Here is a 23,345-nt window from a genome sequence, read left to right as displayed (position 1 = left end):
CGTGCAAAAAAATAAAATAAAATAAAAAATGCCATTAAGCAAGCACGACCTCTTTCGGTGGAAAAAGCATGAAGCATTTTATCACTCTCAGCTTGTTTGTATTTAAATTAATTAATTGTAGCTTATTTAATTAGCCAAGAAACAAATTATTTTTGCTTAACTTAGACACAATTTTATTTACCTTCATCACATTCATTATATTAAATTAATAATAAGATTATTTAGGTTAATTTACACAGCGACAATAAGTTCACATCAGTCAAGTTCATGACCATTTTAGATAAATGAAAATCAAATGAATTAAACGCCTAAGTTAAATTAATGTCCATGAATATTCATGAGCTTTAGCTATTTTTCTTCGTTCATGTTCATTACCTCTTTTTGTTTTCTTTTCATTTTGAGCATATCATGTGGTCTCTCTGTTGCATTAGCTGCATACACAAGTATTTGGAAATGTGGAAAAAGGAATCTAAATACTTTGCGGAAAGCCAAAGACTTTTATCAACTTATCATATCATGGTTTAAGTGGTTTACCTTTTATTTCCTGCCTTTTAATATGAAACTACTCATATTCTTTTTGACCTAGTTTTCCATTTATGCTAATCACATACTCTTTTTTTTTTTTCATCTCTCTTTGTATTTTGTACATTAGGATGGATATAATCGAGTGATCAATTGTTAGAATCGTCTTCATATATATTTATAGTATATTAATAGATAAAATTATAGTTGTATATTAATAACCCATAATAAACAAAACATATCAAGCTAAAAAGTTCGAAGGAAGTACGGATTATTATATTGTATTTACTCGTATAATATGATTGTAAAATCTAACGGTACATGTTAGAAAAGCATCCTATGATACATCATAGATTCCTGCAAAAGCATGGTAAAGACCATTAGTAAGATTAAAGATTGCACATGACAAATGGGATTTTGCGTTGACAGAGGTATTGATGCTATAAAAATAGTACACAAGATTTTTAGAAATAAGGAATTTATTTATAGACGAGTGTTCCTTTTTCCTAAGTAATTATATTATAAAAGGTACTGTTAATCACCTTTGGAATGTCCAAGTTTTAGCTTAATTTGCTTTATTTAATCACTATAATACGTTTTGTATTTTTGTCTTCATGTGTCAAAAGGTTAGTGGATGTTGCATACAGGGTATATACCTGCTTTTGGGAATTCATGCAGCTATACACATGAATGATTTAAATTATATATATATAATTATATATATATATATATATATATATATATATATATATATATATATATATATATATATATATATATAATCAGTTTACAATGTTATTTTAATCTATGTTTAGTCATAATACTAGGTTTTTCTTTTTAATTGTTCTTGCTCCACACCCTGTGCGCGTCCAAATTTATGGTAAGAACTGTATAAAATAAATATACAACATGTACTTTTATTCACCATTGGTAAAGATTTAAGATCTCAAAATATTGTGACGTAAAGAACGGATTACAAGTACAAGTTATCTCATGTGCTATTGATGTCCAAAATAAAGATATATGAGTATTAACCATCTTTGTATATGACTGAGTTGGACATAACTACATAAGGTGATGAAATATAATTTGATAGTGCAGTACGTCCATATTTTTCAGGGGCAAATCTAATTAGGTACTTAATTGAACATTTAGTTATCACAAACTAATTTAATTTTTTGCTCAAAAGTACTCCATTTCTTAAACTTATAGTCTTATTACTTTTTACATGGCTTTTAATATAATATTTAAACGGTAATATTTTAAGTACATGTAATATAAAGAATTAAGATTATAAAAGATTAATATTGTAATGTCATGATGACCAGTACTCGTACAATATTACTCCGCATAATATTTATATTATTGTCATGTCTTCGATTACATTTTGTTTTTCTCTTACTACTAAATACAAAAGTGAGAAAATAAGATAACGAAGCAACGAGAGATAAGAAGTTTGAGCGTAATTAAACACCTTGAAAAGATCTCCAAAATACTTTCAAATAACACAGACAAAGTTGACAGGTTTACAACCTAGAGTCCTCAAGTATATCATAAAATCAACAGTGGGCCCTGTGGCCCACACGAGAGTACCAAAATCTGGGCCAATATGGGCTTGATTTGAACCATTGCAACTTGTATATATGGAGGCTAACAAAACAACAGCCTTCTCACTTCACCGTAGTTTAATGCTTGAGCTTAAATATGGGCAAAATTTAATGTCAAGAAATAAAACATAATGTCAAAAAGTATATAAATATTAAATATAGAAGATAATCCCATACCTTAGATTTGAAATTTGTTTTCAATCACCTATATTTCCGTTTTATAGCTTGATTGTAAGATGAGAAAAGTAGTTAATGATAATGACAATCAAGAAATCAAAGCTTAATTATTGCGAGATTATTGCTAATTATTTACTATGACTTCCTTAATTTCAAAATGATTTTGCATATTTGGTTGTATAAATAACATCTACAATCTTCCTCACCTCAATGTTAATTATTGCGAGATTATTGCTAATTATTTACTATGACTTCCTTAATTTCAAAATGATTTTGCATATTTGATTGTATAAATAAAATCTTGTAAACAATGAATACTCCCTTAATCTCATTTTACTGACTACTCCGTATAATATTATAATTTAGTCAATTTCATGGGACAAGTAAAATAAGGTAGAGACATTATATATCATTTATATTTTCAAATGATATTGCACATGCCATACTTCGTATCTTTTTAATGTTCAAACTTAGCATATTTTAAATTAAAATATATAAAAACATGTTATTGCAATTCTATCAAGGAATAAGACAAGGATGACAGGAAAAAGAAAGAATAAGGGTAGACCGGTAGAGGAGAAATGAAAGTCAGGGAAGAGGCAGTGCAAAGGTAGAGCCAACAACATAAATGATCAACTTGTTAAGTAGCTCTATCTTTGCGCAGCCTCTTTCCCGTCTTTCATTTGATATCTCTTCTGTAGTCCCTCTTTCCTCCCTACATGTCTCACCTTATGTTCCTAAAGTAATTAATACTCTCGACACATCAAATGGAATTACAAAAATACCCAAGCAAATTCGTGAATACAATCAGCTATATTTATATAGTGATTAAAGAATATGTAGAAGAATTGAGAAGAAAAACATTATATGCATTTATAAGCCTACTTTTGAGGTTTGTATTTATATTGAATGAATCAAAGCTTGGGACATGATAATAAGGTCGTTAATTGATTGACTAACAAACTGCAGTACCATTAGCAAGTACAACTGTACAACTATGAACAATATTAGTCGTTGCAGTACAACTTTATACAAATACTAGGTTCAATCCCGTGCAATGCACGGTTGTTAAATATTTTTGATAATTTTATTATAAATTTTTTGATATAATGACTTGAGTATTAAAAACTATAGTGTATACTAAAAATAAAAGCATGTAAGAGAAAATATTTAAAATACATGTAATAATTATAAATTTATAATGGATAGTTTAATCTTTTAGGAAAAGATTTATATTTTATATAAAACAAATTATGTCATAATTTAGATATAATTTATTTTTTCCTTACATAACAATAATTTTTTTAGAAGGTACTTTTGGCGGGAAATTATTTAATAATATATTGACAAGTGTGTCTTTAGATTCGCTTTTAGTAGTATTTAATTGATAGGGTGTTAATCAACCACATTTAAAGTGTACTACTATTACTAAATTTAAGCAAATTGAAAACCCAATAACTATATTTGCGTTGGTCAAACCAGCCCAACTTATTTTGGACCTTTGATCTAACGTTTTAATGCTGCGCTGGCCCATGTGCAGTACATGTCTTTTTAATAAAAAAAACAAAAGTTGAAAATGAGGGATAACTCAAGTGGTTAGAGCTCCCCTTCTGGACCCAGGTGATCTTGGGATCGATTCTCATCACCCGCCTTTGTGGCTCTCTAAACACCAAAAAAAAAAAAAAAAGCTTTTAATTAATTCTGGTTTTAGTTGAGATCATATTTTCTAGTTTTAGCAACAAAAAAAAAAAAAAAAAGAAAAAAAACACTAAAACACTATTACTATCAAATTAATTCTAGTTTTAGTTGAAATAATATTTGATAGTGAAGGACAAAAAAAAAAAAATGCTTAGAGCTTTCCTCTCGATTTAAAAAAATCTTAGGACCAATTCTCATCTACATGCCATTGTGAATTTGTCGCTCTCTAAACACCAAAATCAAATATTTGTGTTTTTGACCATCCTTTTCTTTATTATATAACGATATGGGCCTAAGAAAAGCCAGCCTAATTAATAGTTGAAGCTGACTTACTTGAATGATTGGGCTGAAAGGCCCACCTTGCAAGCCAAAAAAAAACGTGGGGCAAGGCACAAGCCAGCCCAATCGATGATCAAAACGAGCTATTTGAATAATTAGTTTGGATCTACTCGTATAACAAAGAAAGTAGTGGTACTACTCCACTTTCTAGCAGGCACTGGCCAATGGCCATGAATATAAAAAGCGCACAAAATGGTTAACACGCCATTTAATATATGTTTATTGCTAAGAAGTCAGGTCTGGTCTAGATTTGATGAGACATAATAGCGTCTAAGATGTTAAAATAAGTGATTTAATTACATCACAACCATGTTGATTTTGAATTATTACATTTTTATTTTGGATACGAAATCTTAATACAGAAACAAAAGGAGTTGTCATTAATTACGAGTATCAAATTACAGTTGCAGTGCAAGCAAAAAGACTATCAGTGAAAAAATGGAAGAAACACCAAATATCTATAATTCTGGTTTGAAAAATTTAAGCAGATTCAAAATAGAATTGGGTGCTTCAGCCAGTGTCCTTTGTTGGAACGAAGAAAAGGCAAAGCAAAGGGAAAGATGTGCATATTTTGTGTTTAGAGAATGCGGTGAGACTAGATGGTATTGGTAAATCTGATGAAAATGAGGAGGAGCTCAAGCACTATTTGCATGATCAAGAGCTATATTTGAACAAGCTGATAGTAGCCGAAGGTAAGCCGTTTAATCCTCGCATATTTGATCAGGTTCTGAACGAAACTAACCCATCAACTTCTGCTATTATTAGAATTAGAAGATGTAAACATATTTAATAGGTAGATTTTATATTTGTTTTCAGGAACTTAAAATGAAATATTTCCTTAAACATTCTGTAAGAAATAGACCCGGTGATAAGGTTTTATACAAATACCCATTTTATTGCACGAGGTGGTGAAACATTTGGTTTGATGGATGATGCGAGTAAGGAAATTTTTGGACATGCTAGTTTTATTGTCGATTCCGCTTGGAGAGCTCCATCATGGTTGCTTTTTTCTCAACGGAAATTGAAGTCTCTTCTTTTTCTCCCAACCAAATCATCTGAGCGTATAATTATTCCAGAAATCAGTGAAATTTTAGAAAACCAAAAGGCCTTAAAGGTTTTGGATCTGTCAATCGTAGACTGTAGAAGTTGTCCAGATTCCATATGGAACCTTAAACACTTCTCTTCATATCTTTTCCTAAGTGTGTTACAAAGTTGCAGTTTTTGCAGACTTTGGACCTTCGATACTCTAGCATCCGAGAACTACCAGAAAATTTTCATGAAATGCGTCGTTTGAGGCACTTGTATACTGGGGAGAAACTCATTGATCTGCCACCTAAATTTGGGGAGTTAACAAATCTGCAAACCTTAGATGTGTTAATAGTAGGGAGAAATAATGGTTTAGACACACTGGGTGATTTGTTTCTTCTTGCTGGGAAGCTGAAGATCCGTTTTCAACAAGGTCGCGACAAGCATGTGTTGACAGCAGAAGTATCATGTATAACAAGCATGATGAACCTAGATGAGTTGTTGTTAGAGTGGCCATCATCATGTGGATGAGCATATTATTCAACATGCTGGACAGCGTGAAGTCAATCGTCTTTCAGAACTTAGAGTGAGTGGCTGCCCAAAGCTAATGTCAATGCCTTTGGCTCCAACCATTGAGATACTAGAAGCTGTCAACATTAATCAGAAGCTGCTGAAACAACTCATGGATGCCCAAGTATCACCTGCATCATCGTCTGCCTCAATAGCATCTTCCACACTCAAGGAGCTGCACATCAACAATGTTAATGAGCTACTATCTCTCTCAATCACTATACCTTCCTTGCATGATTTAACTGTCAGAGAATGCAGATCATTAACCAATGTAATCATAGAATCTTCTAGCTCTCTAAGAAGACTGAAGCTTCGCGGATGCCACTCACTGAAAGAAGTATCGCCTTCATTAGAAAACTTCCATGCCCTCGAGGAGCTAGAAGTTGACAGTTGTGAAGAACTGAACTGGGAAGATATGAACGATGTCAATGAAGAGAGTAACAATGACAGTGCAGCAGCTGCTTGGAAAGGCCTTAAGAGTCTCCGTTCTCTAACATTGACAAACATGTTAAAACCCGAACCCTTACCAAGGGGACTTGTTTGTTATAGAGAGCTCAAGGAGCTCTATCTCTTATGGCTGTATAGCATGACTGTCCTTCCAGAGTCAATTGGGTGCCTCTCACAGCTTGATCGGTTTGTCATCCGGTACTGTCCAAAATTGAATAAAATCCCGGAGTCTTTTCCTAATCTCAAGTCTTTAACATATCTTGAGATTAAGGAGTGCCCAAAGCTAGAGAGAAGATGTAAGCAGCCTAATGGCGAAGATTGTAATCTTATTGAGTACATACCCAAAATTCATCTTGGTGATCGAACTGCCCAACAGGTAAATTAAACCTTATTTATATTCTTTTTCATCTTGTATGTAGCTTAGTTTATAAATCTTATACTTGCTACTATATATAAGCTAAAAAAATGTAATTAATTTGTTTGGTGCTTTTGTTACAGGATGTTCCTGACAATTGAGGCTTTGTTAAGATTAGCTTGTTCTTTAAAGGGTATCATCTTTCAATATCTTCAACTCTGTTTATATTAGCAAAGTAGCAAGCATTGGTTTTATTGGTTGTATAATTCATCACTCAAGTAAACTTTGTTCTACTTTATACTAGCAGGTCGTGTCATATTCGGCGTCATCAAGAACATGGCCTAGGCGCGCACAACAGGGTTCGCTTGCCAATCGGGCCATACTAGCTCGCTAGCCAAGAGGCCGGGGAATTGTAATGGAACAGAGTCAGGTTGCCTGCCTTGACTACTTAGGCATCTGATTATCTTGTACCCTTAATAAGTTTGAGGTCTGAAGTTTAATAAAGGGAGTAAAATGATTTATGTACTAAAACACTACGACTCCTTTGAAAATAGTTGCTAGATTGATTAAAGTGGGAATGTGGAATTGCTAAATTTTTTTAAGTTTTTAGTTAAAACTTAGTTACTAATTTTTTATTTTTTTTTTTCCCTAAAATTTAGGATGCATGATTGCTGATACATCCTTAAAGATTAGAGGTAGCTACAAGTGGTTAAGTGGTTTATATGCCCCAATTTAATTAATTATTAGGATGGGTGATGCACAAAATCAAAAATTTGTAACAAATTGAAGTCGAATCAAGGAACTAAATTTGCCAATCTTTATCTTTTCATCTTCTTCTACTTGAATCCCATTCTAATTAATTTTATAGCATTGCTTATAAGAATTGACATGGACTTTTACTTCTTCTTTATTTATGTTGATATAATCATAGAACACAAATTCTTATATGTTAAAGGGGTTAATTTGTTAGTGTTTTAGGAGTTACACGATCAGTGTTATAGGGGTAACAAAACGTGTTGACATCAGATGTCAATACTGTTAAAAAAAAAAAAGTATTACCTAAATTGAGTTGTCATAAAGTGGTATCATTTCTATTAATATTTTCAAATTCCTAAATACAAATCTCACTTTCATAATATTTTATTCTGCTCAATTCAACTTTCACTTAAAAAAAATAAAGGGGTATAAGTAATAGTGGAGATTATGTGAGGATATGAATACATAAAATATACTTCGTATATAAAAGAAGATGTCTAAAAAAAATGATGCACTTAAAAACGATCAATTTAAAAAAAGATGTATATTAAACAAAAAAGGCTTGGAATCCACAAGCAGTTCCAACCGGCAAAGGAATAAAAAAGAATCGATCTCAAGATCTCTTAGAATCAGGAGTAAAAATCTAATCACTTGAACTATCTCTCACTCTCGTGATAAATAAATTGTAAGGGCAAAAGATTAATTATATTGTATGTTGTAAATCACTTCATTTATCCAAAGCACTCAACATAAAGATACTATTATATTTAATATTGATATTTTTTTTAGTAAAATTTAAATCGTAATAATCATACTTTAAAAAAAAAGGAAAAAAACAAAACCGTGTAATCAGTCTTAAAATAAGGAAAATTTAAATTCTGTTACCAATTACATCCTTTTTTAAAAAAAAAAAAAGATAGGAAAATTTTAGAATTCGAATAAGAGTAATAAAAGTATATCTTCGTGACTTATATGACTTGTATATATATCCTAACTAGTTTTATTCCCGTGCAAATGCACGGATTTATAATAATAAGACTTGAAAATAATAAAAGCCAATAAAAATGGAGTTAGTTTATATGAAATGGCTTATATATATCATTTTTTTATTTTTGAATTTGAATTCATATCATTTCTATCCTTAAAATTCTCTTATTAGATACATTATTTAAAATATTTTATAAATTATTGTAAGTTTTTATTCATTAAATTTTTTTTATCATGTTATTTTTTAAGGGAAAATAAAGAAATTAAAAAAAAAAACTAAAAAATATTTGGGCGGGAAAATTTTTGTTGTGAATGTGACATGTGTACTTAAGGGATAACTCTGGTGATTACTTTAGTATATAGTATAGATATTCACTGCGATCTAGGGTAAAAAGGGGTCGAAAAGGCTAAAAAAAAAGTTAAAAAAATTAAAGGATGGCATATGTTAAGTTTGAACAATTTGTGTTCGAGTTGGAGAGATTGGGATGTTTAGGGTTCTTATTATCTTTGTATTTATCAATATATTTTCCTTCCCTACACCTCTTTACGGCCATCGTGCAGCTAATAGTTGGTGTAATTTTCATTGTAACCAATATTAACATCCTCATTAATTTCATTCTTCCGGTAACTATTCTATCTCTCTTGTTTCCTTTACTAAATTAATCGTAGTATTCTAGACTTTTATGTTTTTATTGTTTTAGATCGTGTTAATTTTCGTTAATTATGTGAAAATTGAATTATTATTTTTGATTGGTTTTGTTCGTTTGCACTATACTGACTATGGAGTATATTTTATAGTGCTTCGAGTTTTTTGGAGTATTTTTGTTAGGGTAAGTTTAAATTGTACTACATCAATTGATTATGTGGAATTTTTAAGCTTCAATTCACCTTGTAAATTGTTTTTTTTTTTTTTTTTTCCTGATCTCTACAGTTTTATTCTTAGAGGAATAGAAGTTTTACTCCGTACTTTTTTTTGTTTTTTGAAACAACTCCGTACTTCTTAAACTTTATCAAATTTGGATTTTAAAAAAATTACGAACAAAATTATCATGATTTTTATATCCTGTTTGCTGTAGAGATTTGTCAACTCCAGTAGTTTGACTTAATTTCTATAGTATATTGTTTAAAATTTTATAAAAATTAGTCAATTTGATCCCTATTCGTACATCACTTGATTTTGAATCTGTTTGATAATCAATCATGATAATTTGTATGTTTATGTGAAGTTGGGGGAAAAAAAAAAAGAATCAATTTTCATGATCATGATCTATTGTAGTTTAATTTGGGGATTATAACAGATTGTGTTCCTAGTGAGACTATAGGTAGTTTTCATATTAAATTACACATAAAATAATTTGTTATTATTACCGTAATTTATTACTGCCTACCAAGCCAAACGGGCGGTGAAGTAAGTATTATTACACCACATGTATTGAACTTATAACTAGCCTTCGGTGAAAAATAAAGTTTACATGTGGCATGATGGGCATGTGTTTTTAAATACTAAGTATAGATAGATTATCCCGCATATATAATATCATTATCATACATGTTTGTAGGAAACAACTTCAGAAGCATCATCAAAGGATGAGGAACTAAAGCAGATGCAAAAATGCGTCGACAAACTAATAATGGAGAAGAAGATGTGGGGAATGGAGAAACAAGAGCTTATGAAACAAGTATCAGAGGAGAAACAGAAGCTTAGGGAACAAGTAACAATGGAGAAGAAGATGTGGGAGGAGGAGAAACAGAAACTTGAGGAACAAATAACAATGGAGAAGAAGATGTGGGAGGAGGAGAAACAGAAATTTGAGGAACAATCAACAACGGAGAAGAAGATGTGGGAGGAGGAGAAATTAAGCCTTACGGAGCAAGTGGAGGAAGCACGAGCACGAATCGAGTTGTACTCGTACGAGATGATCTACCATAAGAAGTTGTCGAAAGCAAGTCAAAAACATGGAGGAGGAAAGACAAGAGTTTATCAAGAAAAATTTGGTGAATGGGGATGGAGAAGATAAGGAAAAACTCGAAGAGAAGTGTAGGATATTAAGCAAGGAAAAGAAGGAGCTTTCAAAGGTGGTTGAAGAGTATAAGGTTTACGAACAAAATGTGGGTGAAGAGTTTAAGATTCACCAACAAAATTGGGAGTTTGAAAGAAATAACCTAAAGTCACAGATTGATCACCTATTTAATGTTATTGCAAAATATGATGAACTTAATAATCGCCAACAATATATGATTTTACTCCTTTCAGATTTTACCAACCAATACCGTCACAATGTGGCCTACCAGAGTACTGAGGAAACAAGCGATATGTCACCTGATTACTAGACTTTAAATAGTTACATTTTAGTGGTTGAAATTTATTTGATTATTGATTGGATCTTAATTAATTTGTTTTGTTTTTGTTTTCTTTCCGACTTTAAATAAATTTATCATCATTTTTTAAACCGTATAATTATAATTTTTTTATCAATGTAGGTTGTTTGAACAGGGTTGCTTAATCTAGCTAAATTATTATTGTCAATATTTCCTTGTAAATTTAAGATGATAATTGTTGATACACATCCCTAAAGATGAGAGATAACTAGGTAAATACATCTCTCTAATTTTGTTATAGGTCAGTTAGTTGATTACTATATCAAAGAAACAAATTCATGGACAGTTATACACATTTCCACTCACATTATATGACTGCATCATTAATACAGAAAATAGGCTAGAAAACTGCCTGAAACTACGTTAATTAATCACATGCATTATTAGACCTTACCGATTTAATTTAGGAGAGAGCAGTACTCTTTACATGCCCATTATTAAGTGCACCTATATTAAAGTAATACAAGTATTTCTCAATAAATCTCAACACAAACATACAAGTTCCGTTTGATACAAACATACAAGTATTTCGGGTTTTGATCTTTATGTCACATGATCGATCGAGCATAGACAAACTAGGCCAAACTTTCCCCTGCCCCAAATTTAATTTGTTAAGGAGGCTGGCAGATTAAGGCTAAATTTAGGAAGGCTAGGTCGTTTACCTTAAATTATACATCATCAAATTAATTTAAAACTACAATGGAATTTCATTCATTCATATAATTCAATGATGTACGTAAACGTACAATTTTCTATTACAACAATATAGAGTTATAGAGTACTAAGTCACACTTCTAGCTTGCTATATCCCTGTAAAACCGACCAACTTTGTCAACCCAAATGTGAATCCCATGGCTATCCATCCACCTACCAAGACTCTTATTGATGATCTCAAGGCCGGAGCCTTTCCTAGGACGGCCCCGAGCCAACCAAAGGCGAATAGCGCGAGTGTCACCGTTACTAGCACCGAAACCAACCTTGCCTTGTATGATTTTATGAACGCGGCTGCAAGGAGTGGCACCCCTCCTCCGGCTGCAAATGCCGCGGCTGAAGCAGCTGCGGCACATAGCGGGCTTGGCAGGGCCTGCTTTTTATCCTCTAGGGAGCCGGGCGGGCTGGGTTGGGCTTCTTGGTCACGGAGGAGTTGTGCAAGCTCAGCATCCCGTTGGGCCCAAACCGACACAAGCTCGCCTAAGGCCATGCTACACGCCCCACCAAACAAGCCCGCAAGCCCGGTTATAGCCATCGTACCTGGGTCGGGCCGGACTGCCCCGACCCCAATCATAAGTGAGGCTACGGATAGGAGTCCGTCATTCGCCCCAAGAACCGCAGCCCGGAGCCATTGGGCACGTTTCGAGTAATCCGGGCCATCGGACTCGTGTTCGATTTCGATGCTTGGAGTGATGGTAGGCTTCACTTGGTTAAAGGAGGGTTTGTCATTGCTATTAGAATGATTAGAAGACATAGGAGAGGTTTTTGTAAGAAAAAAAAAATTGAAAAAAAAAGGATGAGAAGTTTAATGATGTTTTCCTAAGATTAAGGCAAGAGAGTGTGGAAGACACACTCAGGTTGTAAGCGGTATATATAAGCAAGGGTCTTTGGAGTATGGAGGGCACACTTTTATCACTATTCCTAATTTTTTTCAGGTGTGTACGTAAATGAAAAGAGAACATTTATCTTTGTTCTCTTTAAATAAAGTATTTCATAAAAATTTAAAGCATATTGTAAAAGTGATTGATGAAGTGATAAAAAGATGCTTGGTGTGTTGGAAAATTGACGCTCCAAATCAGATTATGAGGCCGTGTTGCATGATATAAATTTTAAGAATCTTGAGTGTTCATACCTAAAATTAAATGTGTAAATTGGTTGATTAGACCAATCATACTTTAGCACCTAAAATGTTTTTACGGTTTAATGGTGCTTACCTTTTTTATTTTTTTTTATCTCCATACAAAAATTTACTTTACGCGGGAGTAGCAGAATAAAATACAATACTCAGCATTTTTGTAGGATAGGTAAATTGAAGGCTCTATCATACATTTACCTTTTTGTAATGCAACTCGAGTTCGTTAGCGAGCAAAACCCTTTAAAAGTGGGTGAGAGACTGAGATGGGAGGGGAAGGAGGAGGGGTAAGGATAAAAGATCGCCACCCTCAATAATAATAATAATTTAATAGCGTTATGTATGTTGATAGTCTTAGCTTGGTACTTGCCACTATAGATGAAAAATGAGCAGAACATATGATAAATGCTCAGCCTTTCCTTTTTTGGGGTGAGTTACGTTGGATGAATTTGTTTTCTGTTACTTTAATGCCGTATACTCTATTTGTTCTTCTCTCAAAAAGAATGATTTTCTTTCTTTGTTTTCACATGTAATAAAATAGCCAATTGTACTCCGTAGGTATTAAAAAATGTGAACTTTATATGAAGAAGAATTATTATGTCAATCTTAAGCTCTTAATATACTTGCGGTTAGTGCAAGTCCGAGGATGCGTGCAGCACAAAATCATAAAATTGTAACAAATTGAAGTCGAATTATGGAACTAAACTTGCCAATCTCTCTTTTCATCTTCTTCTTCCTGAATCCGTTTCTAATTCCATAGCTTTCTTGTTGCTTGTAGGAATTGACGTCGATCGACTTTTTACTAAAAAATACTTGGTTATACTCCCTCCGTTTTTTTATTTGCATCACTTTACATTGCACAAAGTTTTAGGAGAGTAATATAATATTGTGAGTGGGTGAATAAATTACTATAGTAAAAGTAAGATGGTGACAAATTAGAGAGAAAATATAATAGTTTGGCCTTTCTTCTCATTAATCATATCACAATATATATACTAGTTACAATTTCCGTAACCTAGAATCAAGAAGATTTCCTAGAATATTAAGAAACTAACTAGAATAAAAAAGATAATCTTAGGAGATAATTATCTTCCCAAAATATATTATACGATATATCTCAATACCCCCCTCAAGTTGGAGCATGCGGATCCGAAATGCCCAACTTGGAAAGAAGTTGGTTAAAATGTGATTTGCCAAGAGCTTTAGTGAAAATATCAGCAAGTTGTGCCTTAGTCGAAACATGAGAAGGAGAAATCAATCCATCATTAATTGCATCCCGCACAAAGTGACAATCAACCTCAATGTGTTTCGTTCTTTTATGAAAAACAGGTTTCTTTGCAATGTGTAGAGCCGACTCACTATCACAAAACAATTTAATTGCCTTTGGATGTTGAACACCCAAGCTTAGCAACAAGGCTTTAAGCCACTTGAGCTCACAAGTAACCCCTGACATAGACATGTATTCGGCCTCGACCGAGGAAAGAGAGACGGTTGGCTGCTTCTTTGTTTTCCAAGAGATGGGAGATTTTCCAAGAAACACAAGCCAGCCAGATAGAGAACGACGAGTAAGAGGACAAGCAGCCCAATCAGAGTCACACCACCCTTGCAGGGTCAAATCACAATCAGAACTCAATAGTATACCTTGACCCGGAGTTCCCTTTAGATAGCGTACTACCCTCAAAGCAGCATCTCAATGCTCAGTACGGGGTTCTTGCATGAATTGAGATAATATGTGGACCGAATATGCGAGATCAGGCCGAGTTACCGCAAGGTATATCAAGCGCCTAACTAGCCTGCGATATGACTCTGGATTCGAAAGAAGAGGTCCACTAGCCAAACTGAGTTTGTGATTTTGCTCTATCGGAAAACCACTAGGCTTTGCACCCAATAATCCTGCCTCAGAAATGATATCCAACGTATATTTACGTTGACAAAGAAACAAGCCTATAGAACTACGGACAATTTCAATGCCCAAAAAATATTTCAAAGGATCAAGGTCCTTCATTTTGAACCAATCACTGAGATTGGCTTTAAAAACAGTAAGAGATGCGGAATCATTCCCAGAAATAATAAGATCATCAACATAAACTAAGACGGTTATCTGAACATTAGTCTTAGTATATGTAAATAGAGAGTAATCAGAGTAAGATTGTAGAAAACCATACCGTTTTAAAGCCGTAGTAAGTTTGGCAAACCAACATCGGGGAGCTTGTTTCAAGCCGTACGAAGACTTGGGCAATCTGCAAACCAAATTAGGATCCGAGCCTTCAAACCCGGGAGGGAGCTTCATGTAAACCTCTTCACTTAAATCACCATGTAAAAACGCATTGTGAACGTCCATTTGATGTAACTCCCAATTTTTAGAAGCTGCAATAGCAAGGCCGTATGAACTGTTGTCATTTTGGCCACCGGAGCAAATGTCTCATCATAGTCAATGCCTTGTTTTTCATGATTTCCAAATACAACCAAGCGAGATTTGAGGCGATCTACCTCTCCATTGGACAAAAATTCGGTCTTATAGATCCATTGGCTGCCTAGAGCTCTCTTGCCGGGAGGAAGACGCTTTAAAGTCCATGTCCCATTATCTTCAAGAGCCTGAATTTCTTCTTTCATAGATTTTCGCCACCCATCATACTTCATAGCTTCCTTAAAGGATTTTGGGTCGGCGCTTTGAACAACTGTTGCAATAAATTTCCGATAATTCACAGAAAAAGTGTTACAATTTATATAATATGCTAAGGGATACGTAGTACTTGTAGTCTGATTGGAAGGACGAGGCGGGCTCTAAGCAACAACCGTGTGTGTAATAAAATCCCGAAGTAAAACCGAGGGATAATTTTCGCGGAAACCACGACCCATCTCAGCATTGTTGCTTGGCTCATTACCGACAGTGGGTGGCTGATTAGGCTCGGACAAGGGACGAGAAGATAGGGGCAGCTGGTCGGGTTGGCGCGGCTGGACGGCAGCAGCATCCTGCCCAGGCTGCTGTGCCGTGGAGCAGTCCCCTCCGCAGCCCACCCGCGGCCAGCAGCACTTTGCCGCAGGTTGCCTGCGGAGTAGGCTGCTTCAGCGGAATCATGGAGTTGCGCCACTTCATGAGGTTCCTCATCAACAATTTCATGACCAATTTCAGCTTCGTGGGCAACAAAATCATCACCCATATTGTAGTCAGCAAAATCCATATGAATTATATCCTCCGTATCACTCAAAGAAGTATCAATATTAACCTTTTCCGGACAGCTATAAGGAAACAAGTCTTCAACAAATTTCACATCCCGAGAGACAAAAAATTCCTTTGTTTCTAGATCAAAAAGCTTCCACCCCTTTTTACCAAATGGATATCCCACAAATACACATTTTCTACTTCTACTAGCAAACTTATCCCCCCGTGTTTTTTGATTGTGAGCAAAACACAAGCAACCAAAGGTAGGAATGGCATCGAAAGAAGAAGATTTATTGAACAATATTTCAAAAGGAGTTTTGTTTTGTAGTAGAGGAGTAGGAGTACGGTTTATTAAGTGAGCTGCAGCTAAAACACACTCCCCCTAAAAATAAATTGGGAGGTTAGCTTGAAACCGCAAGGCTCTCCCAACATTGAGAATGCGTTTGTGTTTTCTTTCCACTCGTCCATTTTGTTGAGAAGTTTCCACACACGAGGTTTGAAAAAGAATCCCAGTTGCAACAAAATAATCATTTAAACAATTAAATTCAGTTCCATTGTCACTTTGCACAATTTTAATAGTCTGATTAAATTGTCTATCAACCATAGCAACAAAAGCCATAAACATCTGAAAAACCTTGATAAGTGTTTTATTTGTCCACTTATCATGGCTTTTTAAAACACAATTTTATACTCTTTCCCCTACTTCAATCCCTTTTTCTAACTCTTTTTGTGCATGCTTGCATCTTTTGGGTTTCCCGTTTCTTTTTATGTGTGTGCTCGTGTTTGTAGGTTCAATGAGATTATGGTTAAGTAGCATGAGCATGAAGACTTTCTCGAGGGAGCACTATCAGGCAGGAGCGGGCGTGCACCCTTAGAGGAGCGGCCGCTCCTCATCCCAGCACCACAATCTGCCTCCCCCTGCACATAAAGGAGCGGGCGTGCAGCCTTCAAGGAGCGGGCGTGCAGCCTTCAAGGAGCGGGCGCTCCTCCCTGTTTTCCTACATTCTGCTCCAATCTGCACATAAAGGAGAGGGCATGCAGAGAGCCCAGGAGCGGGCGCTCCTCCTTAATGGAGCGGGCGCTCCTTCTGTTCTGAAGCCCGATTTTGACGGATTTTACGATGTAGCTTTTGGGGATATAAATACGACCCTTGGCTTCAGTTTTCTGGATCTTCTTCCCCTTTTAGTTTTCTTAGGTCCTTAGTTTCTCTCAACCCTCATTAATTAGCTTAGAACTTCTCAACTCAATCATTGTAGTAGATTAATTGAAGATTGTTCTCTTGAATTCAACAATTTCTCAACTTTGAAGTTTATTAAGTAATCTCTTTCCTCTATCTCTTGCTCTTAATTTTCAATTTTAATTGCTTTGAGTTGATAATTTCTCCCTTAATCTTGTTTATTTATTCTTGCATGTTTAATCCATCCTTGTTTCATCTCTTCCTAGCTTATTTGAATTCATGAAAACCCTTACTTTAATTGTTAGATTAATTTCCACCATGTTTAGTGAGTAGTCTCTTAGTTAGGGGTTGGGTGAAGACCCAACCAAGCTATGGTTAATTGACTTGGAATTATTCATGTGCTACCTTGGATTGATAGTTGTTTGTGCTTGAATTGATAATTGCATGTGTATTTTGTTGGCCACATTATGTCCATGTGTTCATCCCTCTTCTCGCATCGAAAGATGGGGTTTTGGAGTGAGTCTTTTCTTGTGTAATTAGATTATGCTACTTTCATGATTTTGGATGTTTGGTTTCATTGACTAGGTTGCTTTAGTATGATAATTAGGTGAGAAATCCCAATTATTCGAGCTTCATGCTAGTTCGGAGCGATCGAGAGACAAACTCGAGCTAGAAACCCACTTCCTATCCTTGAGACTTAATCCTTACCGTGTTAGTGCTTAATCTAGGGAGTACTTATGTTGTGACTTTGAAAGAAGGCAATGATAAGTTCCTTTTCTATCTTCTATGTGTACTCATGATTCGTCCTTGTTATTGATTCCTTGGTTTTGGTTGGTGTTGAATCCCGTTTCCCCTAGCATTCTTTTATATAGTAGCTAACCATTCAAAACCCAATTTGTGACCGAATTAGCTTACAACCGTTTCATACTCTTGGTGTTCTTCACCCATTCCCTGTGGACACGATCCTCTACTTGCCCTAGACTTGTCTTAGGTTAGTTTTGGTAAAAACATTGTTTGGTTTGGGGTGATTGTCCAACGACCGATTTTTCCCTCTACCAAAATGGCGCTGTTGCCGGGGAATGGCGTTAAGCATTGAGTTACTTATGAGATATGTGAGACTAGTTCATTTGTATAGCTTTATTTTTCTATGTTTTCTTTGACTAACCTACTAATCTCCCTTCTAGTCTTCTTTGTTTATTCCCAAACGCAGCAATAGGACACTTCCTCTTGTGCCGTTGAATCTCGAGCTTGAAAAAGTAGTAAGGGCAAATCGAAAAGAAAAGAGGGCGAAAGCTAGTGGTGCCACATCAAGTGAGCCACAAGTGGTAGTTGAGACCGATCAATCTAGTTCTAGTGAGACTAGTGGAGACACCATTCCATTAGAGTCACCAAGGACAAATTTTCCAACTTCTCCACCTCTTCACCAATTTGAGATGGCTCTTCCAAATAAGACTTTGAGAGAGTTTGGTGTTCCTCCTCCATATCAAGAAGTAGGGATGGCAATCGTAAACGGATATCCGCCAACCCGATCCACCCGATTTAATTTAATGGACGAAAATCCGCATTAAATGGATGAAGGGCGGATGACGGATGAAGCGGGTGACGGATCGGGTCGGATTCGGGTGGGGCTCCGCATCATCCATCACCCGATCCGTCATCCGTTTATTACCCGATCCGTCATCCACCCGAAATTATATATATATATATATATATATATATATATATATATATATATATATATATATATATATATATATATATATATATATATATATATATATATAATTTTAAAAAAATAATTATGTACGAAATTATAATTTTTTTTTTTTTTTTTTGAAAAACTGTACGAAATTATATATATATATATATGAATATATAAATAAAAATTTAATAAATAAATATATAAACCCCCCCTAAATTCAGAAACCCTAATCCCTAATTTTGAACACCACCCAGCCAGGCAGGCACCCACTCACCCAGCCACCCTCATTCTTTCTCAGACTCTCACACTGATTCTTTCTCACTCAGACACACTCAGTCCCTCACCACCGGCCCACTGCTCTGCGACAATCCGGCGGGTTCTCTCACCGGCGATTCGGCGACAGCCCGACCATCCTCACGCACCTCCCTCTCTCTCACTCGCACTGATTCTTTCTCACTCATTCTCAGTTTCGCGGTTTTCGCCACACTCAGTCCCTCACCACCGCTCTGCGACAATCCGGCGAGTTCTCTCACCGGCGACAGCCCGACCATCCTCACGCACCTCCCTCTCTCTCACTCAGACAATCAATTTCGCACCGATTCTTTCTCACTCAGACACTCGCGACAATCCGGCGGGTTCTCTCACCGGCGACAGCCGACCATCCTCACGCACCTCCCTCTATTTTATTCTCGTTCAAGCCCTTCAAGGTATTTTTCTTTTTAGTTTGTTCTAATTTATTCTACTAGTGTAAAGCCTAATCAAGTAATTATCTAATAATTTCTAGTTGTTGAAGTAATTGACTTGATTTGTAGATCTGAATTTGTGAATTGTTGTGACGATGTGAACCCATCTGATTTGTTGAAATTTCTGATTTGTGTTTTATATGTAAATCTGAATTTTGAGTATATATATTTATTGATTGAAATATGTTCTGCTTTCTTGTGAATATATTATAGAAAAAATTACTTTATGCTTCATAACACTAGTGCTAAATTATATTGATGTCTTGCTATAAATTTTAAAATTCATTACATTCATTCAATTGGACTTAGGAAATAAATCAAGTAATCTGGTGGAATGACCTACTAATATTCATATGTATTATGTTGTGGTTTGTAATGGGTTTTAATTTAATGGAAAGTGTATTTATATTGATGTAATGCTGTGTTTTATTTGCTGTTTATGCATTATTTCTGATTTGTGTTTTATATGTAAATCTGAATTTTGAGTATATATATTTATTGATTGAAATATGTTCTGCTTTGTATTTTGTATGTAAATCTGAATTTTGAGTAAATCTGAATAAGTCCACTTATATTTTGTATACATACAGATATAAATGACGATTGATGTGGATGATGTTGGATCCAATTATGATGATTCAACTCATTCCACTCAGCATACTACTTCCCCTTCTCCACAAACTACAATGCAACCACCTCCTCTTCCTCCTCGTCCACCCAACAATACTTTAGAAGAAGGAAGTGAGGCATCAACACGAAGAGGAAGAAAAACAACTTCAACGGTGTGGGATCACTTTGAGAAGTTGACGGTTAATGGTGAACCGAAAGCAAAATGTCGTCATTGTGATCAACTTATGTCCGCTATTACCAAAAATGGGACCTCACACCTAAGGGACCATATTAATCTAAGGTGCTCTAGAAAGAACCAAAGAGTTGATATCCGACAAAAGTTATTGAGTGTTAATCGCAAACCCGACGGATCGGTAAGGGTTGAAAATGATAACTTTAGCCAAGAAGTGTCAAGGAGGGAGTTGGCAAACATGGTTATAATGCATGAATATCCATTATCCATAGTTGATCACCTAGGCTTTAGGAGGTTTGTGAGTAGTTTGAATAGCCGATTCAAGATAATATCACGTAATACCTTGCGGGCTGACATTATGAAGATGTTTACAAGTGAAAAATTAAGTTTAAAGAAAATATTAGAGGGTAATGGGTCAAGAATTGCCATCACTACCGACATGTGGACAGCTTCAAATCAAAGGAAAGGTTACATGGCGGTAACATCTCATTACATCGATGAGTTTTGGGTACTTCGCAATAAAACTTTGAGGTAACCAATATACTTCTACTATTGTAATTATGGTTGTTTTTAGTGTGTTTTGATGGCTGATTTTTGAGGTATTGTGGGTTGTTGCATTGCTGATATTTTTTTACTGATTTGGGTGTTTATGTGGGCTGTTTTTAGTGTGTTTTATGCTGATTTTGGAGGTATTGTGGGTTGCTGCATTGCTGATTTTTTTTTACTGATTTGGGTGTTTATGTGGGCTGTTTTTAGCATGTTTTATGCTGATTTTGGAGGTATTGTGGGTTGCTGCATTGCTGATTTTTTTTTACTGATTTGGGTGTTTATGTGGGCTGTTTTTAGTATGTTTTATGCTGATTTTTGAGGTTTTGTGGGCTGCTGCCGTGCAGATTTTTTTTTACTGATTTCGGTGTATTATATGGGCTGTTTTTTATACATTCCATAGGTTTGCTTATGTGCCTTGTCCACATACAAAAGATACACTTGCTCAAGTTTTGTTGGACACTTTGAACATGTATAACATTGCTGAAAAGATCTCTTCTGTGGTGGTTGATAATTGTTCAACAAATGATGCCATGATTGATATTTTAATCCCAAGATTTAATGATCAATCTCTTATATTAAGGGGTAAGTTTTTGCATATGAGGTGTAGTGCACATATTTTAAATTTGATTGTGCAAGATGGTTTGGATGTTATTGGTAGTGGGATTGAGAGAATTCGTGATTGTGTGGCATTTTGGGAAGCAACTCAAAAAAGGGTTGAGATGTTTGAGGACAAGGTGAAATCGGTGAAAGGTGAGGAGGCTAGGAAATTAGTTTTGGATTGTAAAACTAGGTGGAACTCAACGTATTTAATGCTTACTAGTGCTTTTCCTTATAAAGATGTGTTTACAAGTATTAAACGTCAAAACCCTCGTTTGAAATTTGTTCTTCCAACTGAAACAGATTGGGAATTTTCAGAAATAATTTGTGAAAAGCTGAAAATTTTTCATAAAATGACTGAAATTTTTTCCGGTAGAAAGTACCCCACTTCTAATTTATTCTTTCGTCTAGTTTGTGAGATTAAGATTGCTTTGAGATCTTGGTTGTCAAGTGATAGGCAAATCATTCGAGATATGTCCAAAAAAATGATTGAGAAATTTGACAAATATTGGTCTAACATAAATGGAATATTAGCAATTGCTGCAATTTTAGATCCTAGGAACAAATTAGAATGTGTGGAGTTTTACTTCAATGACATATATGATGATAATGCTTTTAATGAAATTGAAAGGGTAAAAACCTTGTTGTATGACCTCTTGTATGAGTATCAAGAGAATGATATTCATAGCTCAACACCTTCAATGCAATGCAATGTGAATGGAAAACGATCTATGTCTTCTAGTAATTCTAATGATGATGATGTCGGAGATAAGTGGAGTAAGGCTAAGAAAACAAAAACAAGAAAGGTGAATGTGAGGTCGGAGTTGGACCATTACTTAGAGGAGGATGCCTATCCGGAGAGTGAGGGGTTTGATATTTTGAAATTTTGGCATATTGAACTCAAGTACCCGACATTGCAAAAGATAGCAAAGGATATTCTAGCTATTCCCGCCTCTACCGTTGCATCGGAAAGTGCATTTAGCATGGGTGGCCGAGTAGTTAGTCCCCATCGCTCAAGGCTTCATGCTAACACCGTAGAAGCTCTAATGTGCTTGCAAAATTGGATTCAAGGAGACTATTCGGGTAAATTTAATTATTTTTTGTGGCATTTCATTAAATTTTTAATACTACTCATTGTAATTTTCCTTACATAATTTTTTTTTTTAAATTCTATGAAGCTCTTTCTATGGAGAATGCTCTAGCTTGTGCCACTATCTTTGAAGATGATGAAGAATCAAATGTTGGAAGTGCAAGTGGCAATAGTAGTGAAGTTGTTGACTTAGATTCGGTAATAACAAATATTTGGATTAATTTTATTTAAATTAGTAAATTTTACGCATAAAATCTTAACTTTTTTTTTTTATTATATGTAGGATGATGAAGATTTCATGGACTTTTGAAGGAAGAACATAACAAATGAACTTCATGTTTTTTATAATGTTGTGTAATTTGAAACTATTTCACTATTTGCAATGTTGTATGCATATTTGCAAGTTTGTATTGATTAGTTGTCGGAAACTTTGTTTTATTTAACTTGTGACAATCCGGGAAACTTTGTTCTTATTTTACTTGGGACAAAAAAGGCGACACTTGATATTTTTTTTACAAGGGTAATACATAATATCGATAATTCGATGTATTAACATCAATAATATGCAATAACAAAATTCATGAATTTATATATTAGAAATTATAATTATCATCCGTTTATCATCCGATCCACCCGTTTCACCCGCGGATGACGGATGGATCGGATGCGGGTGACGGGTTTTGCGGGTGACGGGTGGATCGGGTGGAGCGGATGGTGGATGCGGGTGGATGCGGGTGAAGCTCCATCCGATCCGAATCCGATCCGTTGCCATTCCTATCAAGAAGCAAGTGGGATTGTTACTCCCACTACCGAAGC

General features: G+C 35.0%; 1 pseudogene; it reads right to left on the bottom strand.

Moving 5' to 3' along the window:
* Window positions 1-11,400: 11,400 nt before the first annotated feature.
* LOC145588355 (vacuolar iron transporter homolog 2 pseudogene) lies at window positions 11,401-12,501 on the bottom strand (annotated as a pseudogene).
* Window positions 12,502-23,345: the final 10,844 nt, after the last annotated feature.

Source organism: Chenopodium album, chromosome 17 (genome assembly GCF_948465745.1).
Source record: "Chenopodium album chromosome 17, dcCheAlbu1.1, whole genome shotgun sequence".
Classification (NCBI taxonomy): Eukaryota; Viridiplantae; Streptophyta; class Magnoliopsida; order Caryophyllales; family Amaranthaceae; genus Chenopodium; species Chenopodium album.
This window is presented reverse-complemented; position numbering and strand designations above follow the sequence as displayed.